Below are 14,737 nucleotides of genomic sequence, written 5' to 3'. Positions count from 1 at the left end.
CTGCAGAGTCTTCTTTGGTGGTCTCCCATCCAAGTACTGACACTGCATGGCTTCCAAGATCTGGCAGGATTGGGCTACTCCATGTCACCTTCCCTTCTACTCTTCTCTTTTCTATTTACAATAGCAAGTGTGAACTGTCCTAGGATGGCCCAGATCCTGATCCCCACACCACTGGAGTCTTTGATTCTAAAGCGACATCAATCACCATGCAACTCAAATTTCACCAATGGGCAGCAGGACCCTGCACTTCTGGCCCAATGCCATCGCAAATCCTACTTCTGCACCAAATTTGACCAATAGCAGTACTTCCTGTATTTGCAACTATATAACTTCAGGAGCGTAAGACGAGCATGTAGCTGGCTCCCTGCCTTTTTTCTACTGCTGAAATCACAGAATCCTCTCCCCCACCCCCAAATCTAGCAGTTGGCTCCGTTTCTGAACCTTCTTCTGTTACCGTGAGTGTAAAATCACTGGACTTCTTCTTCAAAGCAGGCAGAGTATGTTTTTCATTCTCCCGTTCCCAGATCTGACTCTCTTCCTACCTACTCCCACCTCTTAGCTTCTCTATTCCCCATTCTTGGTTGGCCTGTCCTACTGTTCCTCTACCTGACTAAGGATTTCCCCCTTCCTACCTGAAAATCCTCACTTTGTATCCTACTGTCCCTCTTTCAGCAACTCATCACCTATCTCTTCCAGTTGGTTTTTTTCTAGACTTGGCGAGTGAGAGGAAAACAATTTGGTTTAAAAGTAACTTTAATTGGACATATAGCTTAAAGTAATACAACTGAACACTAGGATTGTACAAAAGTAACTGTTTTTATTGGAATGCCATACATAAACTACTTCTGTAGTTTGACCACGGCAATACAGCCCGGAAAACCCCCAACAACCATCGTTCTCCGGCCGTGAAAGCCTTCGACAATACATACTTCTGTATTGTTGCTATTGAACAGTTCCTTCTCACTCTCTTGGAGTTCCCCCACTTTATTCTATATGTCAGATGGGTAATAAAGTTACTTGCTGGTTAAGTATCTTCTCTCTTTTCTTTCCTGGGAGATTTATTGCATTAGACTGGGAACTGTATATTCAATTATCCCTTTTAACAACAGGGCTTATGTTCTAGTTCTTCATGCACAGGGGACGTTCTTCACAGGCTAGCCTTGACAGCATAGATAGAAGGAAAGAGCTACTGTTTCCTGTATCCTTCTCATTCTAAAAATAGCAATTTGACAGGAAGCAGCTTGTGACACCCCCAGGCAGGCAGGGCTGACTCTGTTTGGAGCATTCAAGGTTAGAAGCAAACCCAGACATTCCTTTGAGTATGAGTATTCTCAGAGTTGGCTCTGCACTGATCAGTTCCCTTTCAGAAAGAGAAGACATACATTTAAACACCTACTCAAGCACTCAACAGAGGTTCAGACTTCCCAATCCCATCCATAATGATACTTGTGTGCACATGTCCTCATGACCCTGGCAGTCACAACTGTCCTGAAAAATCCCTTCAGCCTGCAAGAACCAAAAAGACACCATGTACCCGAGACATTTATCCTTAATTGCCACACAGCTGACGCAAAAGCATTTTCTACAACCAGAATTCTACAGCCTTGCTTTTCTGACCTATACCATTCAGAGATACAGGATGAAGAAGACTTAAGATGAGTATAATGTATATAACTTCACTTATAATGTATATAACGTATGACTAAGTAAAAAACCAACAAGATAGGAAAAGACTGCTTTGAAATCCCACAAAGAGAATGCTCAGCTGACTCCTAAATAATAATAATAATTGAACTTATATACTGCTCTGCTAGACAGATTAGTGCCCCACTGAGAGTGGTGAACAAAGTCAGTGCTATTATTACCCACACACACACACACACACACACACACACACACAATACAGCTGGGGAGCTGGGGCTGAGAGGAGTGGCCACCCTCACTGAATCTGACCCCTCGCTGGCTCAAGAACAGACAATCAGCTGTGACACCTTGGCATAGTTTTTTTTCTGATAAAATAGCTTGAATATGCTCTGATTTGAATGCCAGCTGTAATACAAGTGAGGCAGAAGTAATGCTTAACACTTCCAGTACATTTCTAAATAATTTTTATCCAGTTACAATGATGGAGCTTGACAGAATTTCAGCATCAGTGAAGGCCACTACTTGTACACTGGATCCTTGCCCATACTGGCCACTAAAATCATGTAAAGACCACATAAAGGAGCCTTTGATGTCTATCATACATCAGTCACTAATTCAAGACATCTTCCCTCAGACTCTCAAAGAGGCAGTCATCCGCCCACTACTTAAAAAACCACCCTTAGAGAAAAAACAATGTAGCCAATTATCACCCAGTCTCTAATCTGCCCTTTCTAGGCAAAGTGGTTGACAGAGCACTAGCGGACCAACTCCAGGCCCTCTTGGACAAATCTTGAGCTCTGTATCCTTTTCAAGCTGGTTTTTGGCCAAACTATGGGATGGAAACAGCTCTGATGGCCCTAGTAGCTGACCTCCACCTGAATGTGGACAATGTCCATGCTTCATCGTTGCTTCTCTTGGATCTATTTGCAGGCTTTGATAAAGGAGACAATGCCACCCTATTGGAGCATTTAGAGGCAGAAGAAGATATCAAGGGATATGTCTAAATTGTTCCTCATGGATTGGACTTAAAGGGTTGCTATTGGAGACCAGCTATCCTCAGGGTGGGAATGGTCTTGCTGTCATGTTCAGAATATGTTATGCTATGTTCAGGTATGCTAGTACCAAAGAGACTCCATTTTAATCCTTTTAGTATTATGAGTGCTTTCTTCCCAGGTGCCAGGACGTTCCCATGCAGCTATCTCCAGAAGAGGAATGTTTTGGCTACCGCTGTTCCAGCCTCGAAGGCTCGTATTCAGGCTCGTGGACTATAATGCATTCTTTCTTCAGTAAACTTTTACAAACAACGGGCTTTTGTCTGATTGCAGAAGGTAGTCTGGAGTAAGGACATTATCTAGCCACAGTTCTGACACTTGCGGGGTTCCACAAGGCGCACTCTTATCCCCCATATTATTCAACCTCTATATAAAGCCTTTAGGAGAAATCATTTGTATGGAATTGGATGTCATCAATATGCAGATGATACTCAGCTTTATATCTCACTATCCAAATCACCTGTCATGCTATAGACGTACTGAGTCACTGCTTGACAGCTGCTGTCAAATGGATGAAAGCAAACAATTTAAATTGAACCCAAAGTGATGCTGGGTGGAAAAAGCAAAGACCTTGAATAACATTATGCTTCCAACCTTTCATGGGGTTAGTTGACCCTGGCTGACTCAGTTAAGAGCCTGGGGGCTATATTGGATCCAGCACTGTTGCTAGAGAAACAAATAAATGCAGCTACAGAAATGGCCTTCTTCCAACTTGGACTAGCCTGGAAGATGGCCCCCTACCTTGATACAGCCAATCTGGCCACCAGGATTCATGCCATGATAACATTGAGACTAGACTACTGTAATACACTCTACATAGGTCTCCCCTCAAAGTCAACTCAGAGAGTCTATTTGGTGCAAAACACTGCAGCTCCTTTACTTTCAAGAGCTAGATGGAGCATGTATATCAGTCCCATTCTGCAATCACTTCATTGGTTACCCATCAGTTACCGAGCTCAATTCAAGGTCATGACTATCACGTTCAAGGCCCTTCATGGTCTTGGCCCCTCATATCTGTGCAACTGTCTCTCTCCCTGTGTTCCACCTTGGCAGCATCACTCATTTGAACAGGACTACCCTGCAGTTGGATAAAATTGACAGCTGCACATACACGCACTTTCTCTGCAGTAGCTTCCATGTTATCTAATGCCTGCCTGAGGAGGTCAGGAAAGCTCCCCCACCTTTGGATTTCTGCAAACTATGCAAAACTAGATTGTTCAGGAGGGCTTTCTGCTCAGATTGTAGGGTTGTGTCATAAGAAATAGCTTTAAAAGATACTTTGGTAGGGGACAGGGACTATAGACCATACTACTGGGTACTGTCTGCTGATGAAGATATGTTCCTGCTGGATAGTTTCATGTTGCTAAAGATGTCATGTTAATTAATTACACTTTGGTTCGGAAAGGTTTCATCTCTGTGTCTGGCTATATACTTATTTTCAAATTTATTGCTGCCATACCCTATTGCATCTGTTTTCATTGAACGTCTTAAATGCTGATCATCTTATATTTTGCTCAGTCCTAGCTGTTGATTATATTGTATTCACTTGCACTGTGTAATCTGCCTTGGATCTCAGTGAGAAAGGTAAATTAATAATGATAATGATGATGCTAGCAGCCAAAAAGTCTTTGCAATCATAACATACGAAACTGCATTTTACTGAATAAGATCACTGACCTATATAGCCAAACATTATCTACTCTATTCTAACAGTCCCCCTCCAAGATCTTGTAGAGAATGGGATGGTAAGATCTGATTGGGATCCTGAGATCTGATTGCAGATGCCAGGGACTGAACCTGGAACCTTCCTCATGTGAAGCATGAACTCTACTATTAGTGAGCTATGTTGAATCTAATACCTTTGTATTCTTGAAAATCAAAGCTTTTCTTTTAAAATAATGTTTCAAGATTATAGAGACAGATCTGAAGGAGTATAAACAATAAGTGCCAGCAACCCAAGGAAGTGAGTAGGTGTGGAGCTTGTGTGCAATGCATGACCTTTAGTTACATTCTTCTTGGTCATCTATACTTTCCCCCATGCAGTCGTTTGCGAAAGCATTCTAATTACTGCAAGAAATCAGATCTCAGTTAAAGCACATAAACTATACCATTTCCCCCTAAATTAAGATATTTTAATCTAATTGATTTGCAGAATATATTCCTGAACATCAATAACATATTTATGATCTAGACTCAGAACCACAGAGCCTATTCCCTGCCATTGCATCCAACAGTAAAAGATTTAAAAAATTAAAAGGGAAAGAGCAAACTATTGATACATCTGCTCAAAAGCCTATACTGCAGCACATCAAAACCATTCTTGCAAAAATAAGTGTAATCACTTTAATGTCCACCCATAACTTACTTGCTGTTATAACACATCAGATCATCAAAAATTATAAGTCAAAGCCAAAACAAAATGGATGTCTTGGTTTGTCTGATAACTCCTTGCGGAAGCAGAAAAGTGAGTTCCTAAGAGCAACACATATGCAAACACCATAAAGCATTTATTCGAGTTTACAGCCCCACAAACTTAGCTTGGATTCTCTTGCCAAGACTGAGGATCTAATAAACCTTACTTCAACCTCTGTTGTTTCACTAATATTCTGGAGTCATTTCTGCAAACCCATAACAAGTAAAACCTGGTTGAGATTAAGGAAATGCCTTGACACAAGCCACCCAAAAGGTGTGTGATTTATGGTAATGAAACATAAATGTTCTTCTGGACCAAAGCCAATTTCATTTCTGATCTGGGTTACAGTACTTTGCTTGCAGCAGTACTTGATGATCTGACTAATATATTTGGGGCTAGGAATCCCCCCCCCCAATGATCAGTGAGCCCAATACTTTGATGTTCCCCTACAGTGTGGGGCTTGGCTTGCAGTATGAGTAATCTCAATCTATTTTTGCAGTGCACCCACTCTTTGCTTCAGGCAAATTGTGGAGTGGATTGTGTAGCTTGATCTAGCGGGAGGGGCTGGGGCATATTTACTGGTGGGCAGATGTTCCTTGATGCACTACATGACCTTGCTGTTCCCTCCAGACTGTGGCAATGTATTTACTGAACTGCTGGTACATACCAAGAGGCCCCAGAGGGCTGTGGTGGGTATCTATCACTTGTTCTGGATATTCTTTATGGACTCCATCTTCTCTCTTCCATTTTCAACCACATATGTGGCTGCTGAGTGAAGATCTAGAGACATAATACTTAGCTCAATTTCCCTTTCAAGGCCCTGTGGTCTTGGACAAGTTAACTGAAGCAGAATCCAAACAACACAAAGAATGATTGTCAGATACTATGAACAAGATGTAGACACCTACCATTGATGGAAGTTAGCCTTTGCAGATTACTAGCCTGTATAGCCTTGGCATGCTCCTGAACCCATTGCTGCACCTAAGCAGTAGCTAGACATTTTTTTTCTTCAAAGACATCTGGAGAGAAGGCTGGTATCTTTTTACTTCTGTTCAGCTAGGCCAATCATCATTCATATCTTTGTCACCTCCTGTTACTGCACTCTATATGGAGATTACAGCATCTGTAGACTGTAAGGGCTTAGGCCAGAGGTGGCGGGCAAGAAAGGGAGCCACTTTCCCAAGTGTTTCATGATTTTATACCACTTACTGTGGACAGGATACAATTAACATTGCTGAGTTTCACCTATAAAATCCTAAATGATGTTAATGTCACCTTGTTCTGGGATCTATCGTAAACCCTATAATTGACAAAGAGTACCTTTTGATACTTGCATTCATGCATTACTAAGGATACATACAAAGGCGCTCTTTGCAGAGGTTGTGAAATTCCTTTCCCCTAAAGGTTCTTCAGAGCCCTAGGCTGGATGTATTTTCAAAGAGTAGAATTTGGGCTTTTAAAATTAAAAGGCTGGCTGAAATTAAGCCAGTACAAAACATATTGTATTATATTATATTTTTAAAATGCATTGTTACTCCCCACTCCCCCCAAGCCTCTGGGATAGGGCAGGATATGAGCTAAAATAAACAAGGAGACTGCATTGTCCCAGATGAGCAAATCAGGATATTTTTCCTTGTCACTTACAAAGTGCAAAAGTAAACCCTATAATGATGAGTTTTGAAGCAGAAAGTGAGGTCAGGAATTCAAGCAAATTACTGGTTAATGCAGAACATTGCTATATGATTAAGTGTAGGGCTTTTGTGGGGAGAGGACAAAAATTATCCTGGGATGTTTCACACCCTTTCAGAGTGGTCTCTTCTAACAAAAGGGTTAGCTACACAGCAGAAGAGAGTAGCCTCATATGTTGGCTTCATTCATTCTAGTGAACCATCTCGATACCTAGTGATCACACAACAGGAGCCTATGGGCTAAATTTGCTGTTCCTTGTTAGGAAAGGGACCACAATGGAATAAAACGATGGTCCTTTGTGACTAACAAAGACCAGAGGGAGAAGTGGAGGAAGGGATGACATACAACAGAACCAGCACACACATAACAGAAGAAACATGCACAAGACCATACCCTTTTTATTCCAGATTAATTTATCAAGAACAGCCACACCTCTGTTCCAAGCAGACAGCTGCCTAAAGGGGATCACAGTCTGCAATTCACACACAACTTTTTAAAAGTTTCCCCCTTTAACCACCTTGATATTTTGAGTGCAAAAGAGTTATTAAGGATTATAAAGGGGCCATTAATGCATGCTAAGCGTTCTTGGGTTTCCATGCTAAAGCAGCTTTCAGTCTGGGAAGCCTGGAAACAATTCCTTTATCACACGGCTCTCTCACTATACAAACCTCGATGTTGAGATTTCCTCCAACAATAATCTGTCACTTTCTGAAGGCAGCTTTGACTTTCAAAAGCATATACCCTGAAAATCTTGTTGGTCTGTAAGGTGCCACAGGACCTTATGAGATTTGTCACACTCATGTGGTAGCACTAAGAAGGAATCTGTCTAACCCTAGAGGTGTGGCAAACACAGATTCACTAGGGGGTAAATTATCAGGGTGTCTGACAGCAAGAGAATATTTAATGCCACTAGCTCAGCTTCTACTTGGTAAACCCAGGGAAAAGAGAGAGAGAGAAAGCACGCAGGCAAAAACACGCACAAAACTATAATGTGTTCCGGTTTATCCAGATCTACGACTAATTAGAAAACTATCCCGGAATGAATGTCACAATGTAAAGTTCTCTAGGAGGCAACCTCTGCGTGAAAAGACGTTCCCAAAGCTAATCGGTTTCCTCTGCACATGCCATGTCTTTCTTCGCGCAGACCCTTCACCACAGTTCCTATAAAGGATCGCCCTCGCCCCCCTCAATGCATCTCCCCCCCCCCACGCCGCAATTTAAATGCAACTCTTGGCCCTCTCTTGGATATTTCACTTCTATTTGGTTGAAATCCGCCTTTTTACCGTCTCTAGATGCTAAGGCGACCGAGTTCCTTCGCTCCATCGCCTAAAGCGGCATTGCTAGACCAGGTACGTCTCCCTCACCATACAAACCTCGATTTTGAGATTCCCTCTCGACAATAAACTATATGCGAGTCCGACACCAAAGAAAACTCCACTAAGCACATCCCGGGGCACCGCTGGAACTGCGCCGCTTGGGCTGCATTCGGAAAGGAGCCAGAAACCACGTGGAAAAAAACAAACGAAAATCGAGTCTAACTTGGGGAGGGGGCAAAGGAACGCCGGTGTCCGAAAAGAGTAGGGAACAAAGAACCACCAGCCGGCTGGACAGATCCCAGTAGAAGCGGACTCAACAAAGCTTCCCAGACAAGTGTGGTGGCCGCTTCTGTCTCACCATGTTTGCTGCCTGCAGTTCCGATCTCCGGACGGACTACATTAGACTCGGCTCTCCGGTCTCCGCCCGCAGCCCCTCAGCCAAAGCTTTCCTTCCCTCTCTGAGATTTGAACGCCCCACTGCAGGCTTGAAGCTCAGGAGTCGCTGGCAGTGCCGCTGGGAAGGACGCAAAATCCGGTATGGATTCCTTCGGCATCCGCGCCTACTCACGTCTTCGAATGAAGCAAAGGCTGTGTGCTTTCTGTGCTACAAGGGCAGCAGTAAAGTACGGCCTGGATTTTGAGTTCTTCTCCCAGACTCAACCTTCCAAGGCAAGATGAAGTGGGCAGGGAAGGCTGCACCCTACCAGGTGTAGCAGCCATTTACCGTGGGTGTAGCCCCACTGACTCAAGTGAGGCAAGAGCAGTCAACTAAATCGTCCCCTGGGAGCAAGAAAAATTACAGCTTCCAGAGAGATGAGTGCAATACCATTGAACACAAAGGAAATAAGTATTTTTAAATTTTATTTATGGTATTTTTACAGTATTTATAGTCTGCCTTCCTCACTGACAGTTTACACAGTGTAAGTCAATACTATCAACCAGATGATACATGCAATACACAATGCAATAGGGTTTGGATTGCAGAAATCTGAAAATAATATGGAGTAAGAAGAGGCCTCAAAAGCAAAAGACTGCAGCCTGCATGCACCCATGGCTCAACAGCCAGGGAGACTGGTGGCTGCTGCCCAGAGGAACTCTGCTAGGAGCAAGATACTGCAAAGGGGGGAAATAGCTTAAGTACAAACCAATAGTTGCTCTTCTTATAATTTAAAATTAGCACTCCGAACAGAGGTTGTCTCTAAGGTCAGAGCTCAAATACTGTTGATTCCAGGGGTGGTTATGTCTTATATGAATGACCTTGTTTTCCAGATCTGAATTTTAAAAACTCATAACCTAGTTTTGTGCTACTTGCACCATGACAAAAAGAGTCTGGTAAGGCTGAGGTGCCCTTTGAAAACGGAATAATAATAATGTCATTTAAAGAGCCCAGCGATATCCAATGGATAGTCTTTGGACATGAATGTGGGTCCCAAAGCTCAGTTATTATATCCAGGGGTAAGACGCCTTGCTAGGTTGCTGTTCTAAAACTTCAACTCACCATCTGTATCATGGTAAAGGGAATGAAGCACTCTTCTCACTAAAAATGCTATGTAATTATAAAAAATGCAGTATTACAATGCTCAACGCACACATTTTGTATTCCTCATTGGACTTGTAAGTGAAACAGCCATTAAAATCAAGTGGGTCTTCCTCTGTGAAGATCCTGCAGTCCTATCAGAAAATGCTCATGTTTGGATTGTGGCAAATTGCCGGCAGGATGCAGAAAATCCCATAAACTGATAACAGTAAGGCCTGGCTCTACCATGGTGCAGGGTCAGGTGGCTTTGCAGATATTCAGGAACCACCAATTTGGTAATTCTTTATTATATTTTAAATATGATGGGAGGTATCATTTGGATTTTCTGCCTCAGGCACACTGTCTTGGACTGCTCTTTGGGGCAGCACTGAAAACACCTCTCTGTTAACACATTTCACTTTAAATTCAGGCAATGACTGTAGTAAATCTTACAAGGCCCTTGGTGTGCACAAGGCCACTGCCAGACTATATTGTTATACTTAGGCTCCTAAGAATGCTTCTATATGCCCATCTCTTTGAGACACACAAGAGCACAGTCTGCCCAAACCCACCTGAAACTGGCCTTCCTGGCACTGCAGCACTAAAATGGCCTATCTTTGAAAGCACAGGCAAAAATAATTACTAGCCTTGGGTGGAGGAGACCACAAATCTAAACCACTTAAACTAAAGTTATCCTACTGCAGTGAATAGAACTATCTAGAGTAAAACAAGTTTTTCTTTAAAAAAAAATACCATACCATCTGAAAATAGAACCACTCTAACTTTCTGAAGCTCTAACAATGATAACTGAAATGGGTTTGTAAAAGACACTGCCAGGATCTACTCTTCTGAAATATATAATATGAACTGTAGATCCAAACAACAAGTAGTATCAGCCCAAGGGACTGTGCAGGGGAGAGAAGCTGACCTGATAACACACTCTCCTTGTCTGTCAGAACTCAGTCCAGTTCAGCTTTGCTTATGCCTGACCAAGCTCTACTCCACTCCTGCACTTGCTCTTACCCAGGCTAGTTTTCAGGCAGGCACTTTTGTGATTTTAATCTGCACAGCTGAAGCCCAGCTGCCCCCTCCTCCCCAGCCATGAGATCCCACAGTTGTTACCTTTTGACTATAATTCTCTCCTCATTTCCAGCTGCTAAATCACATTAAAGAGGCTAAAAATATACTAAACACTCCCCTGATGTGACAGCATTGCTTTACATGGGAAAGTAATTGCCACAGGGATGGTATGTGATCATGAGCTGGAGGAGAGGCATCAACTAGATGCTGGCAATCACAGAACCCCTGCCCTGGGAGCAAAAATGAAAAAATGTCAGGGAACTAGGTAGTCCTGACAGAAAGAAATGCCTCAGCTGTACCGAACACTGTGGGTGGTGAGATGGTTTAAAAAGAGAAGGTAAATACCTGATCTGATTGCTGCCCTGCACAGCTATTTGAAATGAGAGAAAATGTTCATATCAGAGCCTGTTCCAAAGACCTAAAGCAGCCAAATAAACAAGATCCAGCAATGAAGTTATGGAATAGCTCCAGAAGTCAAAATGAAGAGCCAAAAGGGGCCTGTTCTCTGATGCTGGTGATCAGTTTTTTCTAGCCATGATACACAGTGCATGAGTCAAAATTCACATGGATAGTATTAATTATGCACTCCCCACTTCCCCAACCAGCAAGAAACCCAGGGTAATATTACAGGGTTTAGTTTCCTTTGGATGAGAGTACTGGAGACCTATGGTGGCTTTGTAATATTTACACGTATACAAGCAGAGCATTTTGGAAGCACATCATGTCCTGCAGTAAGCAGAATGTTAGCTAATCCCGCCTCAGATTCCAGAGTCAGTTTTTGCCACCTTTCAAAGATTACTCTCAAGTTTTAGCCGACGCCAGCAAAGAAGTCTGCTTATCTTTCAAGTAAACTGCAAAACTAACTCTAAACTGTTCTTTGTCCCCTTTTAGTAGCTAGCCAGCATTAGCCTTCCCAAACTCTGAGGGTTATTAGATCCCCAGCTGTGAAGGAACATTTTTTGATTAAGTACCTGACCACTCAGTGATAGATCGATTCACAGCCATAATTTGTGCATGAATGTTTTGTACACTCATTAGTGGTTGGGGTACATTCCTCAGGGTATGTATCTCTAGCAGTTGACCAAAGGTGGATCGCCAAAAATAACATACAGCCAGTGGGGTGTATTTGTTAGAGTGTTGGGCTAGGATCTGAGAGCCAAGCCACAAGTGATGCCTGACATAGGTTGGACACTTGTCAGCTTACCTCAAGTTTTGATGGGAAATGTAGGCGTCCTGGTTATGCAGCTTGGCTCTCCATTACAGCTGCAAGACCAGGATGCCTACAAGAGAAAAAGGTTCAAATGTCTGCTCTGCCATGGAAGTGTGACTGGCCCAAGTGACCTTGGGCCAGTCACACTCTTCCAGCCTAATTCATGTCACAGAGTTGTGAGGATAAAATGAAGGAGATGAGAATGATGTAAGCCTCTTTGGGACCCATGGGAAGAAAGATGAGATATAAATGAAGAAAGAAATAAAGAAATCCAGCATATTATGTCCCCTCAAGTCACAGCTGACTTATGACATCCTCTGGTGGGGTTTTAATGGCAAGAGACTAACAGAGGTAATTTGCCATTGCCAGCCTCTGCAACCCTGGTCTTCATTGAAAGTCTCCCATCCAATTCCTAATCAAGACCAACCCTGCTTAGCTCTTGAGATTTGACAAGATCAGGCTTATCTGGGCTATCCAGGTCAGAACAATATGTCCCCTTATCAGTCCCTTAAAACATCATGCAACTCCCATTTTTCCAAGCACTGCGTCTCTTCCTATATTCCACCACGGCAACTTCACTCATCTGAATAGGACTTTCTGGAGGGCAATATCAACAGCTGCCTGTTCATGGGCATTCTCGATGGTGGCCTCCACTCTATGGAATGGTCTTCCTCAGGAGGTTAGGAAAGCTCCCACTCTCCTGGCCTTCTGTAAATGATGCAAAATTGAATTGTTCAAGGGGGCTTTTTGCTCAGATGGGAGGGCTATACTGTAAGGGTCTCAAGAGATCCATTAGTAAAGGGATAAGGAGGGACTACAGACTTTACTACGATTGCTGTAAACAGCGAGAGACCATAGACTACTTTTGCTATAAGTATGATCCTACTGGGTAGTTCCTATATTGCTTAATATATAAGTTATGGAAATTTGCTTATGCTCTGTTTCAATATTGTTAAATCTTTAAACCTTTCTTTTCATTTTCTATCTTTTTCTTTAAATCTTGCAAATTGCAAGTATACATTACACATACTGAAATGTCTTGATACTGATTGTACTGACTCACACAGCATGTTATCTGCCTTGAATCTTAGTGAGAAATATGGATAATAAATTACTTAAATAAAATAAATAAATCTCCATCATATGCTATAGACTAGGAAATAAATTTTTGCATGTATTTTGTTTTAATTTTGACAGCTTGCAATTCTAGATGTCCCCTAAAATAAGGAATACTTGCAAACTTAGGAGGCATTCACCTTTTTAAAAAAAGGAATCTAGATTTTTTTTATTGTATAGTGTCTATTTATTTATATCATTTATAATCTGCCTTTTTCAAACCCTCAAAGCTCAAAGCTGATTACATAGTGTGAAATTGTACAATCAATATCAAGTACATTTCCATAACAATGCCATATGGTAAATAAATGCAAGTTTACAAAGATATAGCATTAGCAAGATCCAGTACAGAGTTGAAGAAAAGCTGAAACAGAGCATAAGCAATTCTAAGACTGATATTAGACAACATATAACTACCCAGTAGGATCATACTTGAAGCATAGGTAGCACACAGAAGCACATACTTAAAGCAACAGATAGGACATTAGGCAACATAATGGTGAAGTCTATGGTCCCTATCTCTTTAGTGAAGAATCTCTTGGAGACCACCTTGCTACAGTACAGCCCTCCTATCTGAGTGAAAAACCCTCTTGAATAATTCAGTTTTGCATCATTTGCGGAAAGATAGGAGAGGGTTCTCCTGACCTCCTCCGGCAGGCAGTTCCACAGGTTAGAGGTCACCATACAGAATGCAAGTATATGGGCAGCTGTTGATTTTTCTCATGAGCAGGGTAGCATTTACAGGAGACCCTGTTCAGATGAGCAAAGCTTCTGTGGAGGAACACAGGGAGGAAAGCAGTCCCATAGGTATGCCAGACCAAGGTGGTGAAGAGCTTTGTATGTGATAACCAATACCTTGAACTGAGCATGGTAACTGATGGGGTGACTAGGTTTTCAAATCTTTTGCTTTTCAAAGTGGATAGCATATCACAATGTATGTAAGTACCTTTAGGCATATCTACCATGTAGTCCTGTAGCTGTGTGCTGTACAATGGACAGTTCTGACATTTCTCTTGAAGATTTTCTTTAGCAATCATGGGTTTTAAGAATAGGTTTGTCTGCAGCTATAACAGTCTGGCATTCACAAAGAACAGACTGTCACCAGGCTGAATCAGTGTCTAAATGCTGAGAGATTGTGCCAAAATTCCAGACACAAAGATAGGGAAACTCCTCTATCTCTGTCATTGTAACTACATGCAAGTGTCCAACTAGACATTATCTTTGCAAATACATGGTTCCAACCTCACATTTGGAGAATGTAAGGGGCATTTACAGGTGAAGATCAGCAGGCAGCAGAAATGGGTACTTAACTCTTCCTGCACCACCTAGTTCTCTCCTAAGATCTTTTTTTTCTTTTCCTAGCAGAAATCACTTTCACTTTTGAAGCCCATGGGGAGGGGATTAAAAACTGCTGGAATGGCATTGGCAGGGGAGAACTGCTAGGCAGAAGAGTTAAGTATCTCCCAGTCCACCAGTTCTATCCTGTAAATGCCTTTTCCCTACACTTCACATTATGAAAGAAGTATGGAGTTGGGAGCCCCATATACATTTGTAACATCTTGCTTACCCCTTGGTTTCTGAACTTCAAGATTCGAGGTTTGGTGGATCTTGGAAATGAATGAGACTATATGATCTTTGAGATCCCTTCCTGTACAATTCAGTGATTGTATTTTCTGTTCTGCAGTTAAATTTTGTCCTTGA

General features: G+C 42.2%; 1 protein-coding gene across 2 annotated transcripts in view; it reads right to left on the bottom strand.

Moving 5' to 3' along the window:
- N4BP3 (NEDD4 binding protein 3) overlaps positions 1-8,610 on the bottom strand; it is a 35,546-nt gene extending 26,936 nt beyond the window's left edge. Inside the window, exon 1 of one of the 2 annotated variants that reach the window (XM_054976007.1) lies at positions 8,473-8,610. The gene's annotated coding sequence lies outside the window, so the exon portion shown is untranslated. Of the gene's footprint in view, positions 1-5,776; positions 5,839-8,472 lie in introns of those variants that run through there. The other variant, XM_054976008.1, reaches the window with a different exon arrangement.
- Positions 8,611-14,737: the final 6,127 nt, after the last annotated feature.

Source organism: Eublepharis macularius, chromosome 4, assembly GCF_028583425.1.
Source record: "Eublepharis macularius isolate TG4126 chromosome 4, MPM_Emac_v1.0, whole genome shotgun sequence".
Lineage (NCBI taxonomy): Eukaryota > Metazoa > Chordata > Lepidosauria > Squamata > Eublepharidae > Eublepharis > Eublepharis macularius.
This window is presented reverse-complemented; position numbering and strand designations above follow the sequence as displayed.